Genomic DNA, 17,473 nt, shown 5'->3' with positions numbered 1-17,473 from the left:
ACTGCTAGGATAAATGAGGCAGAAGAAAGAATTAGCGATATAGAAGACCAAATGACAGAGAATAAAGAAGCTGAGCAAAAGAGGGACAAACAGCTACTGGACCACGAGGGGAGAATTCGAGAGATAAGTGACACCATAAGATGAAACAACATTGGAATAATTGGGATTCCAGAAGAAGAGGAAACAGAGAGGGGAGCAGAAGGTATATTGGAGAGAATTATTGGAGAGAATTTCCCCAATATGGCAAAGGGAACAAGCATCAAAATCCAGGAAGTTCAGAGAACCCTCCTCAAAATCAATAAGAATAGGTCCACACCCCGTCACCTAATAGTAAAATTTACAAGTCTTAGTGACAAAGAGAAGATCCTGAAAGCAGCCCGGGAAAAGAAGTCTGTAACATACAATGGTAAAAATATTAGATTGGCAGCAGACTTATCCACAGAGACCTGGCAGGCCAGAAAGAGCTGGCATGATATATTCAGAGTACTAAACGAGAAAAACATGCAGCCAAGAATACTATATCCAGCTAGGCTATCATTGAAAATAGAAGGAGAGATTAAAAGCTTCCAGGACAAACAAAAACTGAAAGAATTTGCAAATACCAAACCAGCTCTACAGGAAATATTGAAAGGGGTCCTCTAAGCAAAGAGAGGCCCTAAAAGTAGTAGATCAGAAAGAAACAGAGACAATATACAATAACAGTCACCTTACAGGCAATACAATGGCACTAAATTCATATCTCTCAATACTTACCCTGAATGTTAATGGGCTAAATGCCCCAATCAAAAGACACAGGGTATCAGAATGGATAAAAAAACAAAACCCATCTATATGTTGCCTACAAGAAACTCATCTTAAACCCGAAGACACCTCCAGATTTAAAGTGAGGGGATGGAAAAGAATTTACCATGCTAATGGACATCAGAAAAAAGCAGGAGTGGCAATCCTTATATCAGATCAATTAGATTTTAAGCCAAAGACTATAATAAGAGATGAGGAAGGACACTATATCATACTCAAAGGAACTGTCCAACAAGAAGATCTAACAATTTTAAATATCTATGCCCCTAACATGGGAGCAGCCAACTATATAAACCAATTAATAACAAAATCAAAGAAACACATCAACAATAATACAATAATAGTAGGGGACTTTAACACTCCCCTCACTGAAATGGACAGATCATCCAAGCTAAAGATCAACAAGGAAATAAAGGCCTTAAATGACACACTGGACCAGATGGACATCACAGATATATTCAGAACATTTCATCCCAAAGCAACAGAATACACATTCTTCTCTGGTGCACATGGAACATTCTCCAGAATAGATCACATTCTCGGTCCTAAATCAGGTCTCAACCATTATCAAAAGATTGGAATCATTCCCTGCATATTTTCAGACCACAATGCTCTGAAGCTAGAACTCAATCACAAGAGGAAAGTTGGAAAGAACCCAAATACATGGAGACTAAACAGCATCCTTCTAAAGAATGAATGGGTCAACCAGGAAATTAAAGAAGAGTTGAAAAAATTCATGGAAACAAATGATAATGAAAACACAACAGTTCAAAATCTGTGGGACACAACAAAGGCAGTCCTGAGAGGAAAATATATAGCGGTACAAGCCTTTCTCAGGAAACAAGAAAGGTCTCAGGTACACAACCTAACCCTACACCTAAAAGAGCTAGAGAAAGAACAAGAAAGAAAGCCTAAACCCAGCAGGAGAAGAGAAATCATAAAGATCAGAGCAGAAATCAATGAAATAGAAACCAAAAAAACAATAGAACAAATCAACGAAACTAGGAGCTGGTTCTTTGAAAGAATTAATAAGATCGATAAACCCCTGGCCAGACTTCTCAAAAAGAAAAGAGAAAGGACCCAAATAAATAAAATCATGAATGAAAGAGGAGAGATCACAACGAACACCAAAGAAATACAGACAATTGTAAGAACATACTATGAGCAACTCTACGCCAACAAATTTGACAATCTGGAAGAAATGGATGCATTCCTAGAGACATATAAACTACCACAACTGAACCAGGAAGAAATAGAAAGCCTGAACAGACCCATAACCAGTAAGGAGATTGAAACAGTCATCAAAAATCTCCAAACAAACAAAAGCCCAGGGCCAGACGGCTTCCCGGGGGAATTCTACCAAACATTTAAAGAAGAACTAATTCCTATTCTCCTGAAACTGTTCCAAAAAATAGAAATGGAAGGAAAACTTCCAAACTCATTTTATGAGGCCAGCATCACCTTGATCCCAAAACCAGACAAGGATCCCATCAAAAACGAGAACTACAGACCAATAATATCCTTGATGAACACAGATGCAAAAATTCTCGCCAAAATACTAGCCAATAGGATTCAACAGTACATTAAAAGGATTATTCACCACGACCAAGTGGGATTTATTCCAGGGCTGCAAGGTTGGTTCAACATCCGCAAATCAATCAATGTGATACAACACATTAATAAAAGAAAGAACAAGAACCATATGATACTCTCCATAGATGCTGAAAAAGCATTTGACAAAGTACAGCATCCCTTCCTGATCAAAACTCTTCAAAGTGTAGGGATAGAGGGCACATACCTCAATATTATCAAAGCCATCTATGAAAAACCCACCGCAAATATCATTCTCAATGGAGAAAAACTGAAAGCTTTTCCGCTAAGGTCAGGAACACGGCAGGGATGTCCGTTATCACCACTGCTATTCAACATAGTACTAGAAGTCCTAGCCTCAGCAATCAGACAACAAAAGGAAATTAAAGGCATCCAAATCGGCAAAGAAGAAGTCAAACTATCACTCTTTGCAGATGATATGATACTATATGTGGAAAACCCAAAAGACTCCACTCCAAAACTGCTAGAACTTGTACAGGAATTCAGTAAAGTGTCAGGATATAAAATCAATGCACAGAAATCAGTTGCATTTCTCTACACCAACAACAAGACAGAAGAAAGAGAAATTAAGGAGTCCATCCCATTTACAATTGCACCCAAAACTATAAGTTACCTAGGAATAAACCTAACCAAAGAGACTAAGAATCTATACACAGAAAACTATAAAGTACTCATGAAAGAAATTGAGGAAGACACAAAGAAATGGAAAAATGTTCCATGCTCCTGGATTGGAAGAATAAATATTGTGAAAATGTCTATGCTACCTAAAGCAATCTACACATTTAATGCAATTCCTATCAAAGTACCATCCATTTTTTTCAAAGAAATGGAACAAATAATCCTGAAATTTATATGGAACCAGAAAAGACCTCGAATAGCCAAAGCAATATTGAAGAAGAAAGCCAAAGTTGGTGGCATCACAATTCCAGACTTCAAGCTCTATTACAAAGCTGTCATCATCAAGACAGCATGGTACTGGCACAAAAACAGACACATAGATCAATGGAACAGAATAGAGAGCCCAGAAATAGACCCTCAACTCTATGGTCAACTAATCTTCGACAAAGCAGGAAAGAATATCCAATGGAAAAAAGACAGCCTCTTCAACAAATGGTGTTGGGAAAATTGGACAGCCACATGCAGAAAAATGAAATTGGATCATTTCCTTACACCACACACGAAAATAGACTCAAAATGGATGAAGGATCTCAATGTGAGAAAGGAATCCATCAAAATCCTTGAGGAGAACACAGGCAGCAACCTCTTCGACCTCAGCCGCAGCAACATTTCCTAGGAACATCGCCAAAGGCAAGGGAAGCAAGGGCAAAAATGAACTATTGGGATTTTATCAAGATCAAAAGCTTTTGCACAGCAAAGGAAACAGTTAACAAAACCAAAAGACAACTGACAGAATGGGAGAAGATATTTGCAAATGACATATCAGATAAAGGGCTAGTGTCCAAAATCTATAAAGAACTTAGCAAACTCAACACCCAAAGAACAAATAATCCAATCAAGAAATGGGCAGAGGACATGAACAGACATTTCTGCAAAGAAGACATCCAGATGGCCAACAGACACGTGAAAAAGTGCTCCACATCACTCGGCATCAGGGAAATACAAATCAAAACCACAATGAGATCCCACCTCACACCAGTCAGAATGGCTAAAATTAACAAGTCAGGAAATGACAGATGCTGGCGAGGATGCGGAGAAAGGGGAACCCTCCTACACTGTTGGTGGGAATGCAAGCTGGTGCAACCACTCTGGAAAACAGCATGGAGGTTCCTCAAAATGTTGAAAATAGAACTACCCTATGACCCAGCAATTGCACTGCTGGGTATTTACCCTAAAGATACAAACGTAGTGATCTGAAGGGGCACGTGCACCTGAATGTTTATAGCAGCAATGTCTACAATAGCCAAACTATGGAAAGAACCTAGATGTCCATCAACAGACGAATGGATAAAGAAAATGTGGTATATATACACAATGGAATACTATGCAGCCATCAAAAGAAATGAAATCTTGCCATTTGCGACGACGTGGATGGAACTAGAGGGTATCATGCTTAGCGAAATCAGTCAATCGGAGAAAGACAACTATCCTATGATCTCCCTGACATGAGGGAGAGGAGATGCAACATGGGGGGTTAAGGGGGTAGGAGAAGAGTAAATGAAACAAGATGGGATTGGGAGGGAGACAAACCATAAGTGACTCTTAATCTCACAAAACAAACTGAGGGTTAATGGGGGGAGGGGGGTTGGGAGAGGGGGATGGGATTATGGACATTGGGGAGGGTATGTGCTATGGTGAGTGCTGTGAAGTGTGTAAACCTAGCGATTCACAGACCTGTACCCCTGGGGATAAAAATATATTATATGTTTATAAAAAATAAAATTAAAAAAAAAAAGATCTTTGAAAATCAAGATAAGAAAACAGCATTAGTGAAGGGGGTTGGTTATCATAAAGAGGAAAGATTCCTTACCCTCAGACACATCAAAAAGGCATAATGGAAAAATGTAGGAAGAAAATACAATGAGTTGTGTCTTTGGATAGATTATTCGGTTTACTTTAACTGTGTTACTCTCAACAAAGTAATAGGCAATATTAAGGAATGTGTTGAGTTAAATGCGGAACTTTCATAAAACCAAAGATTTTTATTGTAAGAAAAGCTTATGGAACAATCTATTAATGTACTCTCCTCATCTGAAGAGATGGGAACCCGTGAATGAGTAAGATAAACCTATTTGCCAAAATGGGTTTAAAGGAGTCTAGTGGCTGTCAGGATTTGATGCCGTCTAGAAGAATCCCTAAAGATCGTGTGCTAGAGATGAAGACAGAATTTGCCAAGTAAATGAAGCCAAAGCTAAGGCTGAAGCCAAGGGTAACTTGAGAATGGAGATGAAAGCCAAAGCTGCAGCTGAAGCAGTTCAATGTAATTTATTTGTAGGACCAGAGCATTATAGTTCTACTTTACTTTGTGACCCAAGAGCATGGGCAAGAAAATGAGAAGCAAAAGTGATACTGGGTTGGGGCTTAGTGTGGTCTGTCACTGAACAAGAAGGAAGGGGGGGCCTATGGCTGGAGGAGCACAGTATGAATGACTTGCTCAGTCAGTCGGGAACCTCTAATAAAACGAGCATCTTCATTTCAGATCTTGCCCCGTGAGTGCAGATCTTGCCCAGTTTGAACCGTGTCAAAAGCATAGACATTTGCAGACTGAAGATCTGTGGTTGATTCCTGACTCTACTAGTAGCTAGCTATGTAACCAGAAGCAAGTTATTCAGATCCTTGGGCTCCTCATTCACAGAGGAGAGATAATAATACTCACCTCACGAATATGTTGTGCAAATTAAGTTACCAAGAAATTAGCACTAAGTACTAGCCCTGGTAAACACTCAAAATGTGGCTACAAATTGTTCCATTGGTCTCTTCTTCTAATGAGATGTAAATATGCATGGTATGTAAGTGGATATAATCTGTCTTGAAGTATTAGATTATTACTATAAAAATAACAGTATAATATATGCCATCTAGATATTCTCTAGAATTCTCTGTAATGAATGAGATCATTCTTTCAGCTCACCTCACACCATGTAGAAAAGTAGAGAGCTATTTAAACTTAGTAGGGAACATACACTTTCTGTAATGATTCTGAAGGAGATAGCCTTGGGGGACCTTGAATGCCATCTTAAGATGCCATGTATTTTTTTAAGTTTTACTTGTTTATTTGACAGAGAGATATCATAAGTAGGCAGAGAAGCAGGCAGGTGGGGGGTGGGGGGTAGGGGGAGCAGACTCCCTGCTGAGCAGAGAGCCCGATGTGGGGCCCGATGGGGGGCTTGATCCCAGGACCCTGGGATCATGAGCCGAAGGCAGAGGCTTAACCTACTGAGCCACCCAGGCGCCCCAAGATGCCATATTTTCAAAGCTTATTGAACACCATTCCCTCCCACTGAGTGTATATGGCACCAGAGCTTCCTCCCACACACTTGCTACCTTTCAGGGCAGAGTAGGGAGACCCAGCTCGAACTACCATTGAACCATGTATGGGTTCAATGCATGGGTTGTTCATACAGCAGAACAGTTTCAGTCTGATGACTGATGAAGCAGAACTAAAACAGGAATCAGTAGTCCAACATAATGCCAACTATTCTCATCCTTAAATGCCTGAAATAGAAGCAGAAGTGCCATTTCACTTCACTCACAACTACATAAATAGTATATTCTATTTTTTAAGGATATTTATGAGTAAAGTATGTCTACAGAGATTTTTTAATTAAAGTGTAAATTAGATCTTTAAGCATCTGGAAATCTCACTGGCTCCTAAAGTAAAATATTTTAAAACAAACAAAAACAAAGATTGAAAAAATTGTTTTTAAACTACCTTCTTTCAGTCTTACCCTCCTTATCCAGCCCAAATATCTTTTCTGAGTAACACTCCAACCCCCAAATTCCTTCTGGAGTCCCTTTCTGGAATTTGGTTAGGTGGGACCATTTTTCAGTGGAGGTTGGCAATTACACCTGAGATGTCTAACCTGAAAGGACCAACTTGGAACAATGAAGGTTACTGAGAGCAAGCTCCAGCATTAGGGAAACGCAACTGCTCCCATGAGAACCCAGAACCAGTTTGCACTGCCCCGAACTGGTAGGTCATGGCTCTATTTGAGATACTGAGGTTGTAATACCTTGGGTGTGGCTTGTATAACCCAGAGCTCTCCCTATCTTCCAGAAATCACACGACTGGTTTTCATTAATGATAGAGGAGAACCAAGATTGTTACCAGGTGTTTCTTTATGTTTTTCTTCTTTGACTTACTGTTCCACTTTAACAAAATACGAATGCCACAAATTAAGGAGCAGAAAACTTAATACCATCCCTCCACCACCTTAAAATAGAATATATTACTAAAAATATTATTTAGTTACTGGAAATAATAAAGATGATAGAACCCTTGGAGGTCAACATAGATGCTCTAAGAATAAGTCAGCATGAATTAACCTTCCTTTCTTTTTGGTCATGATTTCTAGGCTGTGCCTGGCCTCAAATACATGATGCATCTGAATTTCAACAGAGCATTTAGTAATCAACTAAAATACAATAATAATGAATTTGCCTGGACACATATATAGGCACTAGTATTTGAAAGAAAATATCACCAACATATAGTTCTGGGATCATTCCAAAGCCATATTAGAAAAGGAACTCTCAGTTTGAGCAATAAGAAAATGGTTGTCATTATTGAAAAACTCCTCCTTTCCATTGATTTTTTTTTTAAAAGATTTTATGTATTTATTTGACGGAGAGAAATCACAAGTAGGCAGAGAGGCAAGCAGAGAGAGAGGAGGAAGCAGGCTCCCTGCCAAGCAGAGAGCCCGATACGGGGCTCGATCCCAGGACCCTGGGATCATGACCTGAGCCGAAGGCAGAGGCTTTAACCCACTGAGCCACCCAGGTGCCCCTCCATTGATTTTTGACATATGCTTTTGAAAGTTGAAATCATCATTTAAAAAGTACATAGTGTAGAGTGAATAATGTGTTAAGTAGATAGGTGGATAGTGCTTAATTCTATGTAAGAATTACTATGAAAAACAATATTTTCTTCTTGGAAACTATGCTTATAAAAGAGTTTGTAACTGTTTCGCTAAATAAATGCAGCTTTGAGCTGTAGAAGAACTACAGGAGAGAGGTCAACATCATGGGCTAAAGAGCCAGACTGTCACTTCCCACCTAAGTGATTTGGAGACAAGTTAATTAACCACTATGCCTCAATTTCCTCATCTATAGAATGGGGTTAATAAAGAACTTAGTTCATAGAGATGTAACAATTTAATGAATTAATGAACATATAGTGCCCAGAAGAGTGTCCAGCTAAGCCTTGCACTAAGCAGTGGATATCCATTATCTTAGTAATTCTCACACGTGATAATCAATGAAGTAATATGATCATTAGCCCCACTTTACACATGAGGAAACTAGGCTCAGGGAATTTAAATACTTTGCCCAAGATCACTCAGGTAGAAAGATCAAAGCCAAAATTGAACTGAGATCTCTCCAACCAGAAGCTGCACTCTTAACACCATAACCATAAGGTAAGGTAAGCACTGGCTCCCAGGAACAAGGCTGGAACCCATCCTAAGACCTGGATGCATCAGAGCAAGGCTACCAGCAAGAGTGGCCTCATTGATTCCCCCAAGTTTTAGATGGAACTCCTTGAATCCCTGCTGTTAAGAGCATCATTAGTCCCAGGACCAAGGTGAAGTTGTTCCAGCAGTCAGGAGAGAAGAGATACAGAGGCAGAGAACCAAGGAGGGTCCAGGAACACCACACAGGCAAAGTGGTAGACCTCAGCATTCATTTAAAATAGACCATCAGGGGCACCTGGGTGGCTCAGTTGTTAAGCGGCTACCTTTGGCTCAGGTCATGATCCCGAGGTCCTGGGATCGAGCCCCACATTAGGCTCCCTGCTGGGCGGGAAACCTGCTTCTCCCTCTCCCACTCCCCACGCTTGTGTTCCCTCTCTCGCTGTGTCTCTTTCTGTCAAATATATAAATAAAATCTTTTTTTAAACAAAAAGAGAGAGAGAGACAATTAGTGGAGGTCACGTAGTCTATGACATGGGATACTCTCCCCAACACTTGACCCCAAGTGGAGGGTCAGTGAACTGCCGCAGCCCTTACTCAAATATCAATTAGTTACAAAGGCTGATATTCCTCGGCGCTGTGGCCAGTTTCTCCCATAGAATTCCTGGGACCATCTCAGATCTGGGCCACAGCATCATCAGCCTCATTCTGATGATGCTCAAGGAGGTAGAATTAGTGGGAATTGCCTCTGTCTGCTAACTCAGCCAAGTGGATTTGCTACATTTCACTAGGTGGGGTTGTCAGCTATGTCCCTCAAACAAAAACCCTGTTTAATTATAGAGAAGCAGGTTTCCATTTTGCAGAATTTCTCCCGTCAATTCCACAGTCACATATGAGCAGAAAAAGGACTGCCCTAAGATCCATAAACTCTGTATATCCACATGAAACTCCATTTGCAACAGTGGGCTAAGCAGTCTGTTGAGGTTACCTATGGGCTGCTGGATGGCAGGAGCAGTGTCCACAATAGATAGGGATCCAGACATTGCCATCTGTCAATGTACCCTCAATAGCTTCATTGTTGGCTGGCCCAGACCCTCACTGAGAAGCAGATAAGCAGTGGCTAGACATACAGACCTGCATGCCTATTGGGCAGTGCCTGACTGAGCACCATTGCTCTGCCATCTACTGCCTTCCAGTGAGTGCTTTGGGAGTCTCCGTTCTCAACACATATCTCTTTGGAGGCAGACACCCCCCTGTTGCACTATGTGGTCCAGTGGCAAGCTGAATCTGAGGGTGCATTTGTAGAAATGTCTCTCCAAAGACACTGAAGGTACCCCAACATGAAAGGGGTATAAAAAGACTCAATATGCTCTAGTAAGCTAGACAGAAGATTCAAAACAAGTCCTAAGGAAAGAGGTTTGAGTTGTCAGAGAGTGAAGTCGGTAGCTCAGATGAGAAAAGGGAACAGAAGGTCAAACAGGCAAGTCTGAGGTCAGTCTGAGTAGATGCAGGAGGAGGGGAAGGCTCCTGCCCAAGTCCAGCTTTTACTCCAATTTCCTGAACCTGACTCCCATTTGAAAGGTCAGGTGAAAGGAAGAGGCAGAGCTCCATGTACCCTGGCTTATTTAGGACTCCGCAGAGCCAGGAAGACATGTAGGCTCACCTGAGACTTCACCCGTCACATTCTGACCCTGTCACAAAAACAACTCTTTATCACCAAACTCGACTTAGAAGAATCTTTACATATTCAAAAATTCTGAGTTTACATTTAGGATTGTAAAGCAGCTAAAAGCCAGATGAAGTTTTCCTTAATAGAAACATTTTTCTTCAAATTACCTCGTGACACTCGGGTACTATAACCTTACCCAACTATTCACACGGTATCATTGAAGAATTACTGAAATTGACAGTGGACACTTGGAAAAGTCCTAGGTAAAATGATCTACCTGAAAAGGTACATTGGTTTATTTGTTTGTTGTTTGTTTGTTGTTTAAATAATGCTCTTATTCTTCAACAACTTGCCACCAGAAATGCACAGTCTGACAACTACGCTCTGCAAATCGAAGTAACATTTGTGTCCTCTACGATATTGCTGAGCTGGCTTGTGCAAAGGGTCTGCATCACAAAAGCATGTCATTAAAAGGCTTATCTTCCTTGGTAGAAGCCAGCAACCCATTTGTTTTCCATTTTGACTGTCTATACAAGTGCTTCCCATACACGTAAGGGCAATAAATCCCCAAAGCCCGAATAAATGAGATGCTATTGCTGTTGTGCATTTTTATGGTCATCATGGAGAAAACAACTTATTTCCATATTCATTGATTCATTTGGAGCCCAGCGTGCCAGTGGGACTCTTAGGAGATTGAACTAAATGTCTTCAAATAATTTCAGGCTTCAGTTGGCATAGGGCACTTCCATAAACAGACATGACTCTAATTCTGGATTCCTGAAGGAAACGTAGGGACAGTGTGACTAAAAACAAATAAGTTAGGACTCACTAGGATTCACAGTCTCCCCAGAGTGATCCACATAAATAAAAAACCAGTTCCTCCTCTGACTTCTTCCCCTGAAGATCCCAAGATCCTAGACTTATAATCTGCTGGGCACGCAAGAGAAAGCAGATGGGCGTGGGTGACAGTTGCACAAAAAGGCCCTCCCGGGAGTCATAGAGAAAGAAATGTGTCCACACAACACTGTGAGATGAGATTGTCCACCAGCTGCCTGTTCTTCAGTCCCAGGGTTTCTTTGATCACTCCCTAGGAAGGAAGGATATGCCTGCTGTCCAGTCCAAAACTCAGGGTGAGCCATGACACAAAGCTGAACCCCTACCCCTTCTAGAAGAGAAAGTCAGAAGATTCTCTACTACACTAGACTAGGAACCAACCATGTGTGGGTTTCTGGACTCTGACATACCTCCAGGGCACGCTGAAGTCAAGCTTGCTGTGAGAGTTGAAGCATTACCATCCATCATGACAACCATTGTATCACTTCAGTCAGGTGGCTGAAAAATTCTTACTCCATCGTATTATTTCTCCTTTCCTCAATGAAGGAAGTAGTGTGCATTTGGGAACACATTAGCTACTTTCAATACACTTGAACTGTTTGGTTTCATATAAACCCAACCAAGAGTTAACTCATCAGTGAAAAGAGTTTAATATACCATTTCTTTCTACATGTTTATGTTCCATCCATCTTCCTAAGATGGTACAATCATTGGCTTGTTCTTGTGTTTATTACATGACCCAGACATTATCACAGCAAAGCAGAAAAATCTATGGAACCTATCAAATCAGGATAACAGGTGCTGATGCACACAGGCAGAGCTGGTTTTACATCAACTGAGTGACAGGGTAACCGGTGTGGGAATTTCAGGGCTGCTAATGTGCTGGAATTCTGAAATTCATCTCCTTCATTCTAGCCACACTGGTTTCCTTCCCACACTTTGCTTTGACATCCATGCTTCCCATCATTGCCTTGTTCAAAACCATTTAATAAGTACCTTCTTTGTACGAGGCAAAATATTAAGTTTCAGAACTTAGTCAAGCAAAGTCAAGTTGAGAAAAAGTTCTTACATTGAAAGAGCCTGGCAGTTGAGACAAACATGCAAATCGATAAAATGGGCCTCCATCAAAGAACCTGAGGGTGTGCCAAAGAAGTGGAAGGAGTAGATCTTCTCCCTGAAGGAACCAGGGCAGGACTCTGGGGATGTGGACTTGGCATCAGCTCCCAGAGGAGTCCTGCCTTCGAAAACCTACTGGGAAGAGAACAAATGGATGCATAGCTCTGACACAAAGTGATATTGGGAACTGCCATTAGAGATACAAGAACAAAGTACTGAGAAGGTTCAGACTAGAGGTGTATTCACGGGAGAGATCAAAGAAAGTGACATTTACAACAGGGCTTAAAGGATGAGAGTGTCTGTGCAAAGCAGAGATGTGAGACTGGGTTAGGAGGTTGTGAGCAAGCAAAGAATGGAATATGCCTGGGAGCTGGAGCACAGCTCATGCCAGAGAATAGTGGGGAATAAGCTTTGAAAGCCAAGTTGAGGCAGGATTATAGAGGGCTTGGAAGCAGATAAAAGTGATGTGTGCTTGGATAGACAAATAATCTTTGTTTTCCGTTACTTACCCCAAATTGTGAATCACGATTTAAGGAAAAATGTATTCCTCTTGGAAAACAAAGTGCTGTATTAATGTCCCTCTTTAAAAACAAACAAAAAACAAAACCGAACAAACAAACTAAAAACACTAAACTAAAACTAAGACAAACAAAAAAACTACATTGACCTCACATCTTTTTCCAGCTATTGTTCCTTTCTCTATTCTCCTTTTCCAAAACTCCTTGAAAGAATTGTTGACATCCTATTTTTTTCTTGAACCCACTCTGGTCACATTTTTGCCCTATTTTTCCACCTCAACAATTCGCATCAAGGTCATCCATCGACTCCACACTACTCAGTCCAGCAGTCAAGTCTCAGTGTTCATTGTCCTTAACCTTCCAGAGACCTTTGGCATGGTTGATTGCCCTTGGTTTTGGGGGGGGGGGGCAGAGGGAGAGGGAAAGAGACAGAATCTTAAGAAGACTTCACATCCAGTGTGGCACCCAAGGCAGGGCTCAATCTCCTGACCATGAGATCATGACCTGAGCCAAAATCAAGAATTGGATGCTTTACTGAGTCACCCAGTCACCCCACCCTTGCTTTCTTATGTGACTGTACTGAATTCTTAAGTCACTGGAAAGGTCAAGCCTTTTCAGTCTCTTTACGGCTTCTTGATTTCTCCCCAAACCCTAAATGTCAAAATGTTCCAGAACTTCATCCTTTAACCCCGTTCTCTAACTTCACTCATTTCCTTATTGTCATATAGCTTTAAGTACCATCTACAGATACATTGATAACTCCCACATTTATAATCAGCCTACCTGATCAGTTTCTCACGATTGTGTTTTCAGCAAACAACCTTTAGGAATGAGGTAACTGCTCCCCCATCCTACCCCAACAAGGAGGCTTGCTTCCCTTTGCTGTAAAAGTAGCTCAACGCTCCTCTCCTGTAACGGACCCCATTATATGTGCAGGGGTCCATCATGGCCCAAGGGGAATGCCGCAGAGATATAAAGCTGATGCTGGCTGCTGAGCTCTGAGTAATAAAGTCCTTTGTCTCTGACCCAGCATCCATGAAACAGTAACAGGCTAACTTGCTAGCTTATTGAGTAAATCCCAAACGCTGCACAGTTCTTAATATTAAGTACTTATGCTTCCTTTTATAAGCAACTTAACACTTTAACCCAAATAAATTACATATTTGTAACAAAGGGTTTACTCGCAAATGTTCAAGTTTATGACTTTCATAAGGATAAAAGCTCTACACAGAATGAAGTGTTTGACAGAAATGCTTCTCCATCCTCCTATGGATGGCTTTGGCCAACACCTTTACAGAATTATTTTAGATTTGAGGAAAAATTGACTAACAAAGAACATTTTAGAGCCTGGTACTATGTAGAGAAACTTCTGGCATTCCTTAAGGAATCTCTTAAACTTTAATTCTTAAATGTTGATGTGAATGCTGAGAAATTTAGGAAGGTAGTTGGGAAGTTACTTTTGATCAAGGATCCTTTTAGCTTCCCTCAAATCCACCAATTCGTTCACCCTAAGCCAGGGCCTGTACAAGCTCTTCTGAGTTCCTTAGATGAGATTTTTCATCCATCTGCTGCTTCTGAAAGTGATCCCTTAAGACAGTCATGCTTCTAGAGACGACTCATTTCTCTGATTCATTCTTAATGAAGATCCACAACTAGCAGGACACACAGCCAGTGGCTGTCGTCCTAATTTCTACATGTGTGAAACCAAATCCTGCCAATCCTTATGTAAGGCCTGCAGGCCAAAACAAATCAATCTCATAGACAAATCCTACTTGCAAAAACGACTCAATCTCTTACACAAGAAGTGGTGTTGGAATCTAGTCTTAATGTCATTTGCATTCATTTACTATGTCAAAAAAGATGGAATCTCTGCAGTCAGAATTTGCAGTACATAGGAGAAAATCATTTAAATGTTCTAACTATAGAGATGGATGGCTTTAGTGGGAGAGAAGTGTCTTTAAAATTACTGACTCCTTCAAAACTGTATTAAAAGTAGACATAATCGGGACTATCCTGGTATTATTTACTTTGTGTGTCTTTGCTGTTGGCAAGAATGCATGTTATTCCATTTCTTGGAGATAAGCAGAAAGCCACAGGGACTATTTCAACTCATATTCTGGGAAACCAAGAACTATACAACAGTCAGCCGTCAACAAATTGGTGATTAACATGATGTCTAGACAGGTTCTCATGAGAATAACATTATTAATTAAGCAGCAGTTTGGTTAATCATGATAGCAAGAGTAATTTTTGGAATAAATATTTTATTAGTGTGCCCATCAATAAAGCAAAAGTAAAAGAATATATGTTAATTAATTCATTTGTTGTAACATTGAGATTAAGGCTGGCAATTTCTGTTTGAAGGCCCAGAGAATGAGCTAATATTTTTAGTATGGCATGTCTTTAACTTACTGCTTCCAGCTAATGGTACTGTATATTTCAGTTACCCAGCCAAAATTCCTTTCTTGTCATCTATCAAGATATTATTAAGCTCCATTAGTGAATAATTGAATTTGACAAATTTTCTGTTGCTATACATTTATCTGTTCTTTTAAAACCGGGTGTCTCCCGTTTCATCAGTAACAAAAACTTCACCAAATGAAGTTTTCCTCACCAAATGAGGAAAGATAGTGAGCTTTAACTATAATTAAGACCCCGATCTTACTTTTCATCGGTCAAAAGACTCATTTGGAAAAGAAGTAAATATATTGGCCACTTCTCTTCAGTACACAGACAATAAATCTTTCCAGAAAATACAGTTTACCTGGTATTTTTGGCATAACTCATAGCCATAAAACTACAAGGAAGAAATATAAGACAATAAAATTAAGTAAAAAAAAATATTTCTTAAAAAATTATTCAGGTGAACTTGCTCTCTTTTATCTCTATAAAAGAACATCTGTGGAAGCTTAGGTTGGTGAACACTTAGGGATTTGTGGTGCACTCAAGAGGGCATGGGAGCTCTGCACTTTTCCCCACACCTTGCCCCATGCATTGCTTTCACCTAGCTATTCCTGAATTATATCCTTTTTATAATAAACCAGTAATTAACAGAAGACCACAAGTTATATAAGGACCTGAAGAACATCCTGAGTGCAGTGAAAGTGGTGCATGAAAGTTCAAAGGGAATTTCAGAAAGCCTGCAGGAGATCAACAGCAGTTAAGTGGGACAGTCATGAGGACCCCATAACCACTGCAGGGAATAATGACCTCCTTTAGGAAGACTACGAAGAGAAATGAGCTGACCAGGCTTTGAGAATCATGGAAAACTATGTAGTTTCATTCAGCGAGATGAAGAAAAGAATTGCTAAGTGGGTTGGAAACTCATGGACGGTGACAGTGCCCAGCACCACCTGGGGGTGATGCATTATGCCGAGAAGAAAGAGGAGGGCAGTGTGGCCAGGCTGAGGAAGAGCTCATCAGAGCCCAGACTGTGTTTAAAGCTAACTGTAGGGGCGCCTGGGTGGCTCAGTGGGTTAAGCCTCTGCCCTTCAGCTCAGGTCCTGATCTCAGGGTCCTGGGATCGAGTACCGCACTGGGCTCTCTGCTCAGCGGGGAGCCTGCTTCCCTTCCTCTCTCTCTGCCTGCTTCTCTGCCTACCTGTGATATCTGTCTGTCAAATAAATAAATAAAATCTTAAAAAAAAAAAAAAAAAAGCTAACTGCAGTTGTTGCAGTCTGAACCAGGAACCACTAAAGGAGCTGCCTATTCTTTATGATAGTGTCATAGCCTGTGACCATCTTCCAAAACATTTCTAAGTTGAGGGACATCTTCTACGGAGAAATGAACAAACGCAACCACAATTTCTATGAGGTGATGAACAAGCTGAAGAAGCAACATTCCAAGAGTCTTGCTGGTGAAGGGACCATCAACCAGCAACAGATGCTCCTTGGTCGTCTCTTCCACGGTTCGAACACCTACGGTTCTAGGCTTCTTAGCTCACCAGTCCCTCTGCATTTTCCTGAAAGAGTGAGATGAAATCCGCCTCAGCAAGTGAAGAAGAACTAGCACCTGAGCCTGCCCCGTGTAGACAGTCTGGAGGTGAATTCCAGATTCAGGTTCTTCATCTGCAGGCTGGTCACAAACCCTAGATAGATTGTTCTCTGTATTGAGAACTTCAGTCTTTGACACCAGGACTATCGGAAACATTTCCTTTCCGAATGTTATTTTATAAGGGGGAGGTGGGGATAGACTTTAACAAGAAAGAGAAGTAAGAACACAGACTGTATGACCACTAATTAGGTATGTATTTTTTATCAAAGTACTCAAGAGTAATTTTAGACTCGACGAGATGCATTCATAATTCTGTCCTCCAGGAACTACAGTGTCTCCAGGTCCACAAAGTAAGAATTGCCTTCTCAGTATAAGTACAGAAAACAACATGAAAATCTAGGCACCTGCATTTATTTAACCACTAGTAGCCAAAGTACAAATGATCTCTTCAATGTCATTGTATGATTAATGACCTCAAAGTTAATGCATTTTCTTATGGTATAATTAACAAAACAATTTAGTATTTAAATAGGATTTATAGTCTCAGAGCATTTCAAATAATTAAGTAGATGATCGGTATTTAATTTACAATTAACATATTTTGATTCCTTTTATAGCCATAAAATTGACTATTAAATATTAAATAAATAAACAAATAAATGGCTATTAGATATTAAAATAGTTGTAGTAATAATGAGTGCTACTATAAATTGTTCTCTAAATAGTCCAAACTTTAAAATATATGTTCTGAATAATCTGAGGTGATTTTAAAAGTATGAGAACTGTAAATCCCAAGTCAAAAGCTAAGTCAAATATCTAGAAAATATTTCCCATTCCTGCATACT

General features: G+C 40.3%; 1 protein-coding gene across 1 annotated transcript in view; it reads left to right on the top strand.

Moving 5' to 3' along the window:
• LOC111155390 (sodium/potassium transporting ATPase interacting 3) overlaps nt 1-17,473 on the top strand; it is a 618,988-nt gene that overhangs the window by 569,014 nt on the left and 32,501 nt on the right. The gene's annotated exons all lie outside the window — the stretch shown is intronic.

The sequence above is a fragment of the Enhydra lutris genome, unplaced genomic scaffold, assembly GCF_002288905.1.
Source record: "Enhydra lutris kenyoni isolate GAN:26980312 unplaced genomic scaffold, ASM228890v2 scaffoldscaffold41, whole genome shotgun sequence".
Lineage (NCBI taxonomy): Eukaryota > Metazoa > Chordata > Mammalia > Carnivora > Mustelidae > Enhydra > Enhydra lutris.
The sequence above is the reverse complement of the archived record's forward strand: the minus strand, read 5'-3'. Positions and strand labels throughout refer to the sequence as shown.